Source organism: Lipotes vexillifer, unplaced genomic scaffold, assembly GCF_000442215.2.
Source record: "Lipotes vexillifer unplaced genomic scaffold, Lipotes_vexillifer_v1.1 scaffold2030, whole genome shotgun sequence".
NCBI classification, from domain to species: Eukaryota; Metazoa; Chordata; class Mammalia; order Artiodactyla; family Lipotidae; genus Lipotes; species Lipotes vexillifer.
The window spans coordinates 529,869-542,934 of NW_006791849.1; the positions used below are offsets into that span (position 1 = coordinate 529,869).

Consider the following 13,066-nt stretch of genomic DNA (forward strand, 5'->3'; position numbering starts at 1 on the left):
GCACTCTTTCCATTTGAGCCCAGACTTGGTCTCAAAAGTCCTCTCAATCCAGCACTCCAGGCAGCTACCACCATTGATTAGAGTTGTTAAACAGGATGTAATTTATTTGTCATCTATAAATTAGAAGACTCAAAAGGAGACTTTGGTATCTATAATATGGCACCTTATTAATCCAAAATGAGGGAGGGAGTGTAAAAGACCAGCAGGAGAACAAACCTCACTCAAATCCCGTCATAAATGAGGCTGATCTTAATCAGTGAATTTAAACAGTTGAAAAATTGTTGTTGACCTCTGACATTTACTGACGGTTCTCAATGGCTTCTGCGTCTCGTCACTCTACACCCAGGACCTCCACGTCCATAGCCTATAGCCCAGAACATTTCAAAGTTTAAGCCTGATTCTTCCCACTGCCCCCTCCCCAGACTTGAGACTTGCCTCAAAGCCGCAGAATTGTTTAACATCATGGATTTATATGCTGGTCAATACTTTGGAATGCAGGCAAAGTTAAGCCTTCTGAGTGGTACCTTATGAATCATTCAAAGAAGACCTTAGTTCCCCCACATTGCATCATCCCCATGCCCTGCAGCCAGCGGGTGGACATTAATGAGTTCCCAGCATGTTCCATGAAGGAAAGGGCTTGGCCCTGTGTCCTTAGCCCAGAAATGATCAACACAGCCGCACACCCAAAGGGTAGGTCACTGCTGTGGGCTGGAGGAACCTGGCTCGAGTTAATTGCATTTTTATCATCTTGAACGGGACCCAGAGGCTGTACCTACTTTTTCTTTGTTACTGGTATCTTCATGTGTCTTTGACACCTCTAGTTAACTATAGTTCTAGGGCAAGTTTCCTTCTCTGCTTTTCTTGTACCACTCTCCACGGAGGGTGGATATCTTTGTTTAATTTCTCTCATTATGGCTATGGCTGCCTCAGAGGATCCCACATTAAAAGGAACTCAGCTAGAAGGCCATGTTTTCAAATTTAAGCATCAAAATATCTTGAACCCTTGAACCTTTTGTTACATAAAGGTTTACACAAAACTCTGTTTTCTGAAATCCTTTCCCAGATGACAGGCAGTGTTCTCAGGCTTATAGCCAGGTTTGGAGGGTTCACACAGTATAGTTGAAAGTGCACTGGCTTTGGATTCAGCTGTGGGTTCAAATCTTGACCAGTTATTGCCTGGGTGGCCACGAACGAATCAGTTCACTTCTGTAGAGCTTGGTTTCTTTATCTATGGGATGCGTTGCAGGGATAAGAAGTCTGCTTCACACAGTTGTTGGGATTTGCGGGGGCAGATATGGGTGAAGAATGTAGGAGTAGATCGATAAAAGGTAGTTGTTAAAAAAAAAAAAAAAAAAAGGTAGTTGTTGTTGTCTTTAAGCTGGTTGTCCTGAGACTGTCTGCAGATATTCAAGGGCAGCAACGAAGGGCATGAGCTTTGGAAGCAAAGAAACCCCGTCCTGTCACTCATCAGCTCAGTGACCTCAGCCTGGTCATTTTACTTCTCTAAACCTACTTCTCATCTGTAGAATGGAATCAATGCCTTCTTTCAAGGATTTTTTTGGTGAGGACGAAATGAGACAATATGCGTAAAATCTCCTGTTCTGCTTCACTTCCTTCCCTTTACTCCTCCAGTGATCTGAAAACAGAGGCAAGACCAAGGAACTCAGAGTCCCACCCATGTGTGACAAGCTAGAAGACCTCAGGCTGGCAGCTTCCGTTCCCTAGACCTCAGTGGTCTTGGACCATGCAAAAACATGCTCCTTACCATTTCAGGGGAAGCCTGCATAGTACAGACAATATATGCTTCTCTCCTGTGGGCAAAAAAATGATTTAACTCAGTTCTGCACTACCCTATAAAACTTTTAGGTAAATAGGTCTTAAGGTGAATTTACCTTATTGATTAAATGTGTGTACGTGCACGCACGTGTGGTGTGTGTGTGTGTGTGTGTGTGTGTGTTTAAGGGACAGAGGAAGAAAAAGAGATGGTCTGTTATCTAAAACAAAGACCTCACACTATATTTGGCTTCCCCAGAGCTGGGAGGGAACGGAGGGGATATTATCCAGGTCAGAGTTTGTTTCATTTGCATCCCTTTTTTTTTATTTTTACCAGAGGGAGAGTCTATATCAGCTACATTCAGAGAGGATATGCCAGGAGATAAAATACTGACAGTGAGTGACAACTGTTACTCTTCCATCATTTTCAGTATCACTGCAGTAATGCTGACCTCAGTCCCCCCAAACCACGAGCAGAGGGAGGTAATGGTTTTAGGAGACACCCTGGATTTTGAAAAGAACTCTTGCTCTTGAAAAGAACAGGTCACCTTCTCCAGAGTGTCCCCTTGTATGTTGAGCTGAGCACCCACCCTACAAGATGCACTATGAGAAGTGTTCTGTGGTCACATATGTTTGGAAAATGCTGTGAGCTATATCCCCACCTCAGAGATCCCCAATTCACAGTAGAATTGCAAAGTTCTGTAAAGTTCTGTAGCAAGGGAGTCTACTTAAACGCACATAGCTCAGCATTGGCTAATTTTTAAACCATGGACTTCCATTTCTGGCTACGTGGCAGATTTGACACCGTGAATGAGGGAGAAAAACTAGATAAAAGTCTGGATATAAAATCCACTGACATTTAATATGTGTCGGAGGATGGGTCACTAGGGAAGCAGTCTCAGGTGGAGACTTGTGTGCCGTGGTCTATTGGGGGGTGCTGTCAGGCAGTGGAGGCACAGGATGGTGCAGCGTCGCCGGTGGGTGACACAGGAGTCCGCACCACCACTCACGCACCTTAATTGTGCCCTCTGACCCTGCTCGTGCCTGATTCCAGGTGTACCACTTCCATCTTATGATGGGTTATAACTGGGATCATAACTACGTCACAGGGAATGTTACATGTGCCAAGAGGCTCTCTAGCTTTCACGCTTCACCTTGAATCGGTGATTACCCACGCTCACTCTTTTATTACCTTCTCCGGTGCACCAGTAGACCCCGCACAAGAGCCATCTAGCTCCACAGTCTTTGTTACCGTCACCTCCCCCAGACCTCTCAACAGCTTGAGATGTTGCACCAGCCGCTGCAGCACCTCCCGTGGGTGTCTGGCCCCGTCTTCCCTGCTGAGAGTGCTGACGGCTGCTCTTTCCGCAACCTACCAGGGCCTCTCACTACTGCACCTACTGCCAGAGACGGGCTGGGTGGCTTGCTGGCCCGTGTTTAACACCCCACTCTTCAGTGGGGGGAAAAATCTTGATATGTTGTATTTACTCGTTTTTGTGGTGTAAATACTCCCACCATAGCCAGCCGCAAGCTACTAATGTGATGGCACTGAATGTGTGGTTGGGAAGAGATGTCCACAGTCCACGCTCACAAGCTGATCTGGCTTGGCTCAGCACGCCACTGGATCAGGTCTTCATTGCCAGATGGATGGTGGTTAATCCAGCTCCAAAATTCCATCTTTTTTTTTGCAGATTATATTCCATTATAGGCTATTACAAGGTATTGGGTAAAATTCCCTGTGCTATACAGTAAATCCTTGTTGTTTATCTACTTTATGTATAGTAGTGTGTATCTGTTAATCCCATGTGCCTAATTTGTCCCTCCCTCCCCTCCCATTCCCCTTTGGTAACCCTAAGTTTGTTTTCTGTGTCTATGAGTCTGTTTCTGTTTTGTATATAGATTCATTTGTAGTATTTGTTAGATTCCACATATGTGATATCATATAGTATTTTCTTTCTCTGTCTGACCTATTTCACTAAGCATAATATTCTCTAGGCCCATCCATGTTGCTGCAAATGGTAATATTCCATTCTTTTTTATGGCTGAGTAATATTCCATTGTATATATGTACCACATCTTTTTAAGCCAATCCATTAATGAGCACTTGGGTTGCTTCTCTGTCTTGGCTATTGTAACTAGTGTTGTTGTGAACATTGGGGTGAATGTGTCTTTTCAAATTAGAGTTTTCATGTTTTCCAGATACATACCCAGTACTGGAATTGCTGGGTCATATGGTAGATCTATTTTTAGTATTTTTTAAGGAACCTCTGTACTGTTCTCTATAGTGGCTGCACCAATTTACATTCCCACCAACAGTGGAGGAGGGTTTCCTTTTCTCCACACCCTCTCCACCATTTATTATTTGTAGACTTGTTGGTGATGGCCATCTGACCAGTGTGAGGCAATGCCTCATTCTGGTTTTCATTTGCATTTCTATAATAATTAGTGATGTTGAATATTTTATGTGCCTATTGACTATCCAGATGTATTCTTTGGAGAAATGTCTATTTAGGTCTTCTGCCCATTTCTGATTGGGTTATTTGCTTTTTTGATACTGAGTTGTATGAGCTGTTTGTATATTTTGGATATTAACCCCTTGTCAGTGGTGTCGTCTGCAGATCTTTTCTCCTGTTCTGCAAGTTGTCCATTTGTTTTGTTGATGGTTTTCTTTGCTGTGCAGAAGCTTACAAGTTTGATTAGGTCCCATTTGTTTATTTTTGCTTTTATTTCTGTTGCCTTGGGAGACTGATCCAAAATCCTATTTTGGAGTCTACTTCTGAGGGTCACTCTTGCACCTATAACTGCTGTAGGTCACTTTCCCTGGGACAGACTCTGAGATGGAGATTTTCGTGCAGATTGTTCATTGGGAAGTGCTCTTAGGAGCAACACCTGTAAGCAAGTAAGGACAGCAGGACGGGCAGAGGGAGGAGTTGTGCTAAGAAGCAATCACAGTGCAAACTTCAGATGATCCCGCAGGGAGCTCTGGAGCTGGGATGGCCATTCTGAGATATCCCAGCTTTAGAGGCAAGAGGACCAGACCTTTGTTCTTGGAGGAACCCGTCGCTGAATGCAGGTTTCCTCTAAGGAGGGGCATACCCTTTATTGAAGCAGCTCCTTTTATTTGATGACAGATCCCGAGAAAGAACTCAGCTATGAGCCCTCAGCAGACACCAGCACCTGGAGAAATGGGGGCCTCTGTCTAGAAGGGGGATTCTGGTGGCATACCCCAGCATCCCCTGGAATATGTGTCCAGAAATAAAAGCTTGAATAACAAGAAGAGAGAGGTTGTGAAAACACAACTGAACTGACAATGGAACGTTTTGTCCTCATGCGCAGCCATCCTAAATTAACATCCCACAGATGTGATAGCATTGACTACCACAGTCATTTTGGGAATTGATCATCTAGTCTAAGGCCCCCATGTCCCAGGTGAGGAAACCATAGCCCAGAGAGAGGAATTGCCTTGTCCAAGATCACAGGATGTGTTAGTAGCAGAGCTGGAACTCACATCTACTCTAGGGCCTTTGTTCCATGTTGTACTTCTTGCTTAGTGTGTATAATTTTGCAATTTTGTTTAGTTATTTGAATAATGGCCATTTCCACCACTAGATTAAAGGCTCCCTAACAACCGGGGCCATATCTCTTTCTCCAAATATATTGTCGGTGTCCAGCACAGTGTCTGGAATGTACTTGGTGTTTATAAATACTTTTGTTGAATGAATGAATGCATGTTTCAGAATCCCTCTGGCTTTTTTTTTAGGCATCAGGCTGAGGGGACAGGGGGAATGGAAGGTGGCGGGATGCATCCTGAAAAGATCAGGGGCCCGGGCTGAGCCACGAGGAAACCTAGCTCAGAGCAGTAAGCACAGACACGTCATGTGAGTCCATGCAGGCTTTGAGCCAGACTGCTGGGGTTCAAATCCCAGCTCTGTGGCTTACAAGCCACATAGTAGAGAGCAGCCTTCCTAATTTCTCTGATTCCCCAGAGTAGAGACTGCAAAAATACTTTCTTCCTCTCTCAGGGATCTTGTGAGGATTAAATGAGTTAATAAAGCACTTAGAACAGTGCCTGACACATGGTAAATACTTGATAAATGGTAGCTGTGTGTGTTACATCCTTCATGTTCCCCAAGTGACTGTAGCTCTTGTACAGTATGATTATGATACCATGGATTTCTCCCTGTCCCCAGTCATGGGGCTACAGGCAGAGCTCAGCACGAGATCCAGCATGTCACACCCGATCCCAGATTCTGAACCTCAAAGGTCCATGTTTAAGGGACCATTGGAGCAAATCTGATGGCGGGTAGGAGCGGGGAGTGAGGATGCATAGTTTGTAAGCGGAGGCTGTGCAAATGCAGCTGGTAGCGCTGGATTTTTCCATATTAATTTGAAATCTCTTCCTATTGGGACTGTTCAACAAGCCATTATTCTAATGGATGTCACCACAGGCTGTACAATAAAGCACTAATCCACCACTTAGCACAAATGCTGCCTGCATTAAGCCCTGTAATTTTTTTTGAACTTTTTATTGAAATATAACATAATACAGGAAAGCACACAAATCATTAAGCCTACAGCTCAATAAATTTTCACAAGATGAACACACCCATGGAACCCACACCCCCATCAAGAAAAGGAACATTACCAGGCCCCTCAGAAAACCTCCTTGCGGCCCTTCCAGTCACTATCTCACCCCAAAGAAAATCACTCTCCTGACTTCTAGGACTTACATTTAGTATCTCCTATTTTTTTTTTTTTTTTTTTTTTTTTTTTTTGCAAATAATGACAGTTTTACTTTTTCTTTTGCAATTTTCATTACTTTTATTTTTTTCCCTTACTGTATCAGCTAGAACTCCAGTACAGTGGGAAAAGAAGTTTTGGCACTACGCGGGCCTCCCACTGCTGTGGCCTCTCCCGTTGCGGAGCACAGGCTCTGGACGCGCAGGCTCAGCGGCCATGGCTCACGGGCCCAGCCGCTCCGCGGCATGCGGGATCCTCCCGGACCAGGGCACGAACCCGCGTCCCCCGCATCGGCAGGCGGACTCTCAACCACTGCACCACCAGGGAAGCCCAGTATCTCCTGTTTTGAACGTTGCGTAAGTGAAATTGTACAGTTGGCACTCTTATCGTATCTGTTTGTTTTTTTTTCATTGGACATTGTGTTTCTGAGATTTATCCACACTGCCTCACAGAGTTGGGGTTTGTAATCCTTCAGTTTCTGGGCAGTTTCCATTGTGTGAAGGTAGCATAACATACTCGTTCTGGGATTGATGGGCATTTGGGTGGTTTCCACTTTAGGGCTATTAGGAAGAGAGCTGCTATGAACATTCTTATGCATGTTTTTGGCTGAACATGTGTATGCATTTCTGTTGGGAACATACCTAAAAGTGGAAATGTTGGCTCTCAGAGCTTGCGTAGGCTCAGCTGTAGTCAATACTGCCAAACAGTTTCCCGAGCCCTATATTTTAAAGAACTTTTAAAAATACACAAATAAGGGCTTCCCTGGTGGCGCAGTGGTTGCGAGTCCGCCTGCCGATGCAGGGGACACGGGTTCGTGCCCTGGTCCGGGAGGATCCCGCATGCCGCGGAGCAGCTGGGCCCGTGAGCCGTGGCCGCTGGGCCTGCGCGTCTGGAGCCTGTGCTCCGCGGCGGGAGAGGCCACGGCAGTGAGAGGCCCGCGTACCACAAAAAAAAAAAAAAAATACACAAATAAGATGATTTAGAAAAACTGGAAAGAATGGAGAAGTAGATATTAATAAGTAATAGAACCACACTCAGTTACATCACCTAGGAATCATCCCTATTCATATTTTGGTATGTCAACTTTTATCAATATTTTTATATATACAGGTGTATTTTTTAACCAAAAAAGAAATAGAACCATTTTGCATATTCCATTTGGTAAACTGATTTTTTATTTAGCAATAGATCATGAACATCTTCCATGTCAATAAATGCACATCCACAATTTCATTTTTTAAACGTTTTAGTATGAAAATATTCAAGTATCTGTATTTGAACAGAACAATACAATGATCAATGATTATCAGCTTATAGTCAATCTTGTTTCATTTACACATCATCCTCCCCTATTATTTTGAAGCGTTTATCATTTTATCCATAAATATTCAAACAACTATCTAGGAGAAGGACTAGAGAAGACGAGAGAAGAAGAGAAGGACTCTTTTTAAAATCATAACCACAGTAATATTATCACATCTAAAACAAATAGCAGTGTCTTTAATATCAAATATTCACTCATATACAACCATCTTAATGGTTGTGTAATATTCCAGTGTAAGAATGTAGCATAATTTATCTAACCAATTTCCCATCATTCGACTTCTTTGTTGTTTTTGATGAGTTCTCCTGTTATATAAACAGTGCTTAGATGGACATCTTTGGAGTTACATCATTCTAATACTCTAGCTCCATAAGATAAATTCCTAGGGCATGCAGCTTTAAGGTTCTTGACCCCTTAACTGAAGTCCTCTAGATTTATACTGGGTTTCAGTTGCTGAAAAGAGCTAGTTCATAAATGCTTGAAACAAATGAGCTTTTCCCATAAGAAATGAGAGCAAAGCAAAAAAAAACAAAAACAAAAACAGGGTGTAAGAGGTTGACAATACCTCAGACGTGACTTGTTGCCCTTTTCACCTTAGCATAGTCATGAGAAGCAAAAGAGCAGTTTATGGAGAGCAAAATGAAAACAAAAAATGGTCATGAAATACACTCTCCCCCCAAGTTTACTGGCAATGTCCAACTGACCCATAGGCAGACCCAATCTGCATCTGCGAGATCATTTCTCTTCCCCAGGATTCTTCACATAAAATCTTGGTCTTACTCAGTACTCCCTTTAATCCCAGCCCCTCCACAAGTGATTGTTCTGATGGCCGTCACTCAGATGAGCCCATTGCCAAAGACTATAATCCCTTCACCTTTATCAATGCAAGGGAAAACTTCCACTTGTTCTCTACAGACTGTAGCCTTTGACCTTGTCTTCTTCTGGATCTTCTCTGTAATATTAACTGACGCTTTGCAGTTATGATTTCACTTCAAAGTAAAATAAAATAAAATTATATTAAAAAGTCAGAAACCTCACAAGTTCGCCAAGCGCATCTCCGAGAACCTGTACGGTGCCCAGGAGCAACACTTAGCATGCCAGGCCAAGAACCAGCCTGCAGCCCACTGTGAGAAAAGTGACGCTCGGTCATTGGTCCAGCCCACGACCCACAGGAGTACAAAGCAACAATAACAATAAAACAGCAGGCAGTTCAAACCCTGTTATTCCAAAATTAATGCTTGAAGGTATATTTCAAAAGGTATACATTTCCTCATGGCTCTACTCCAGAAGTGCATAAGAACAAGAATCATCTTTAAAACCAGTTTTCCAGTCGCCTACCCCTCCCCTGATCTACTGTATTGACAGGTAGTATATCATGGCTTTTGGAACCAGCCTGAATCCCGGCTCCACCACTGACAAACTGTTTGAATATGGGCAAGCTACCTAATCTCTCTGAATCTCATTACCCTCCTCTGTAAAATGAGGATAATAATAAAACTTGGTTGTGATGGGTAAATGAGTTAAGATGCATATGTCTGGCCCTTGGATTGCATGTGTTAAACTAACACATACAAGCAACACAGTCAGTATTCCTGATGGCTGGTGTTTCTACCTCATTCCAACTGCTTGACCATGCCACTGGGACTCTGTCCATTCTTTTTTTTTTTTGAAAAAAGACACGTTTATTCAGCATCATGGTCAGACTATTACATTTAGCAATCAACAGCATGGGCGCAAAAAAAACAAAACTACATTAAAACCCTTTGTTGGAATGCTTTACACTTTCCACAGAATAGAAACTAAAATAACCTGTTACACACTTAGTCACAAATACAGTTTTTTTTGCCCGTACACATGAGTATTGTCTAAAACATGTCTTCTTTGTGGCAGCTAGACCCTGCCACCACTGTGCTTGGCTGAGTTCACAAATCTGTTGTAAACTGCAGCTTCACTTCTCTGGCTCGCCTCTCCTGCTGAGCTTTGTTTCCTGGCAGTAATCAAAACCTTCTGCCACTGCCATAGCGCCTGCTGCTGCTGGAACCACCATAGGCACCTTGGTTTCGGGGTTTGGCAAAGTATTGGCCTCCGCCACCATAGGGGCCAGAACTTCTGCCTCGAAAGTTTCCTCCTTTCATGGGTCCAAAATTTGAAGATTGATGGTTGTAACTGCCAAAATCGTCGTAGCTTCCACCACCTCCAAAATGGCTTCCATCGTTACCAAATCCATTACGGCCATTTCCACTGCCACCATAGCCGCCGCCACCGTGGCTGCCACCAAAGCCACCTCGGCTGCTGAAGTCTCCTCCATGACCAAAGTTGTCACTCCCACCAAAACCCCCTCCGCGACCACCACCAAAGCTTCCAGAACCACTTCGACCCCTTTGGCTGGATGAGGCACTAGCCGTCTCTCGCTTAGATAGGGCTTTCCTTACTTCACAGTTGTGGCCATTCACAGTGTGGTATTTCTGAATGACAGTCTTGTCTACAGAGTCATGGTCATCAAAGGTTACGAAAGCAAAGCCTCTCCTTTTGCCACTGCCTCGGTCAGTCACGATTTCAATCACTTCAGTTTTCCCATACTGTTCAAAGTAATCTCTTAGGTGATGTTCGTCAGTGTCTTCTTTAATGCCACCAACAAAAATCTTTTTCACAGTTAAGTGGGCACCAGGCCTTTGAGAATCTTCCCTTGAGATGGCCCTCTTTGGTTCCACAACTCTTCCATCCACCTCGTGTGGCCTTGCATTCATGGCTGCATCCACCTCCTCCACAGTGGCTTATGTGACAACCCCGAAGCCCCTGGAGCGCCTGGTGTTTGGATTACTCAACACCACACAGTCTGTGAGCGCTCCCCACTGCTCACAATGGCTCCTCAGACTGTCGTCGGTTGTTTCAAAGTTCAAACCTCCGATGAAGAGCTTCTGCAGTTGTTCGGGCTCTTTGGGTGACTCTGACTTAGACATGACGGCAGTGGAGACGGGGTGGGGGAGATGTCAACGATGCTTACCTGGCGGCGTCCACGGGCAGAAGAGCTGTCCATTCTTTAGGAGAGATTTTCTTATCACCTGTGCGGGGACCCAGAGTTTTCTCATTCCTGTCTGATTGGAAGGAAAGTCAAATGCTGGAGAGCATACAACTAAGAAGCTTAGGGTGCTGTAGTTTGTCCTTTGCCTTGAGAGACAAAGAGCTAGAGACTTTTCAGACATTGTTTTTAAGATTAAATTAGTACACAGAAAGCATTTAGAATATGAGCAGCTGCATCATAAGGACCATCTCTTTTGTAACATAGAGAGGCTACAAATTTAAGTCACACTTCTTATATTTTTCCAGCTAGCCATGGGAGCCATCACATGAATTTTTCACAGGAAGTCAAGTGTCTCCCTCTAGGAGCTTCACCTCCCCCTTGAAATGTCTAATGAATAGCTTTATTGGTTACCTTCCACACCCAGAGGTGGAGGGAGAAAATTGGTGCTGTGTCCTCCATTGCCCCTCACTGCCACAACGGGTCGTCGAGAACAGGTCCTCCAAGCTCTTAGAGACCGTACTAGCCATTCTTCCTGACGTCTCACTGATCCACACCATCATAGCTCTCAAATCCCATAAGGTTTGATTAGGAACCTTCCCCCAGACAATCAGGGCTACCTGCATGTGAGAGGTTACCTTTAGGGGCTCCAAGATGCCTTTTCCCTGATCAATCTGAGGGAAGCCACCCTAGTGTATGACCGTAGAGGTTTTCTGGGCTTTTTCTTGTTGAAAAACTTACAGAGAGAGCATATATATATATTTTTTTCTATTGAGCAGCCCAGGTTCATCACATAAATCATTTCAATAGATGGACAGTAATGTGGAATGAGACATTTTCCCAAAGTCAAACCTCATCACAGCGGAACACTGCCATCCCCCTTGGGATTAGAAGGACCCCTTACAAACTTACTTACCTGGACTTTATCTCCCCAAAATTTCCCATGGAAATGAGAACAAAGCAAGAATGCTTGCAGAAGCACTTTTCTGCCCTGAACTTCAAGAAAATGCAAGACAGTCAAATCAAACAGCCTGAGAAGTGCCGAGAATGATGTTTCAGCAAGTTCCCTTAGATTGCATATGAGGCAGACAGACAGAGTTTTGAGGGTCAGGAAATTCTGTTTTGGTGCTGCTCTGCCAGGCCCATGGGTACCATTTAAGGAAAACGCATGTCCTGGCCCCTCAGCACATCTGACTGTGTGTTTAGCTTTAGGAGTCGTTCTGGGTCAGATTAGCTCCAAACAAGAGTCTCCTGGCAGAATGTGGGTGCAAAGTAAAAGAAACCAATTAGAACATTGCTTTGCAAGACAATCTTTAAATCAGAAGAGCTTATTCGGGAATCCATTAAATAAAGCCAAATCCAAACAACTAGTTAAGGCAAGAATCTGAATCTCCATCCCTGCCCTGAAACAGCCCAAAATGCACATTAGCTGAAAAGCAACCTTTAGATCCAGTGAACTTTCTCTGAAGGTCTCCTACTACCCATGCAAGGACAGGGGTGGGGAAAGGAGTGGTATATGTTCAGAACAGGGCTTCCCCTTTGCACAGTTCCAGGGGCTGCCATTCGCAATGTATGTTTCAGAGTGAATGGCACCCCAAAAAAACTCGGTTTGTAGAATACAGTGTTAATAGTGGCCCTGAGGTTGTACAATTGAACAGCACTTTATTGATAGTTATACAAAGATAAAAATAAGAGCTTAAAGAGCTCTCAGACCCTGGGGCCTGGGAGCGGGGAAGTGTTGGAGAAGGGATCACAGGCCAAATTATTGGTAAGAGTGTCTATGGTGTTTTGTAGACTAGATACCGCCTTAAAAAGAGTGTGTTTGGACTCATTTACCGTTTCCCTGAAATACCTCTGTGGTTCTTTGAGTTTACACCCTTAGGAAGTGTTTGGTCTAGAAAAGTGACTAGGAAATGACCAGGCAAAAAGGATATAGAGTTGGGGGAGGGATCCCTGGCGGGGAAAACACACGATCGCAGCCAGGACAGGACCTGGGAGGTTGGGTGACTGTAGACACCTTTTGCTAAGTTCCTGCTCTGTCTGTCTCAGACACCGGGCTAGGGATTGATGTAAGGTCATCTCAAATGTGAGAGGAAGATGAGAGTTTAATCCTGGGATCAGGTAGTAAACAGAACATCTTTCAAACTGAGGCAGTTCAACAGGCCCTGGGTAAATGGGGGCCGGGGTGGGTGCCGTGGGGGGGGGGGTGG

The 13,066-nt window shown here is 44.2% G+C and overlaps 1 protein-coding gene and 1 pseudogene across 1 annotated transcript in view; one reads left to right on the forward strand and one right to left on the reverse strand.

Annotated features, from left to right (window-relative positions):
- The window catches only part of CCDC60 (coiled-coil domain containing 60), a 164,566-nt gene that overhangs the window by 77,619 nt on the left and 73,881 nt on the right, over positions 1–13,066 (forward strand). The gene's annotated exons all lie outside the window — the stretch shown is intronic.
- On the reverse strand, positions 9,835–10,797 carry LOC103086400 (heterogeneous nuclear ribonucleoprotein A1 pseudogene; annotated as a pseudogene).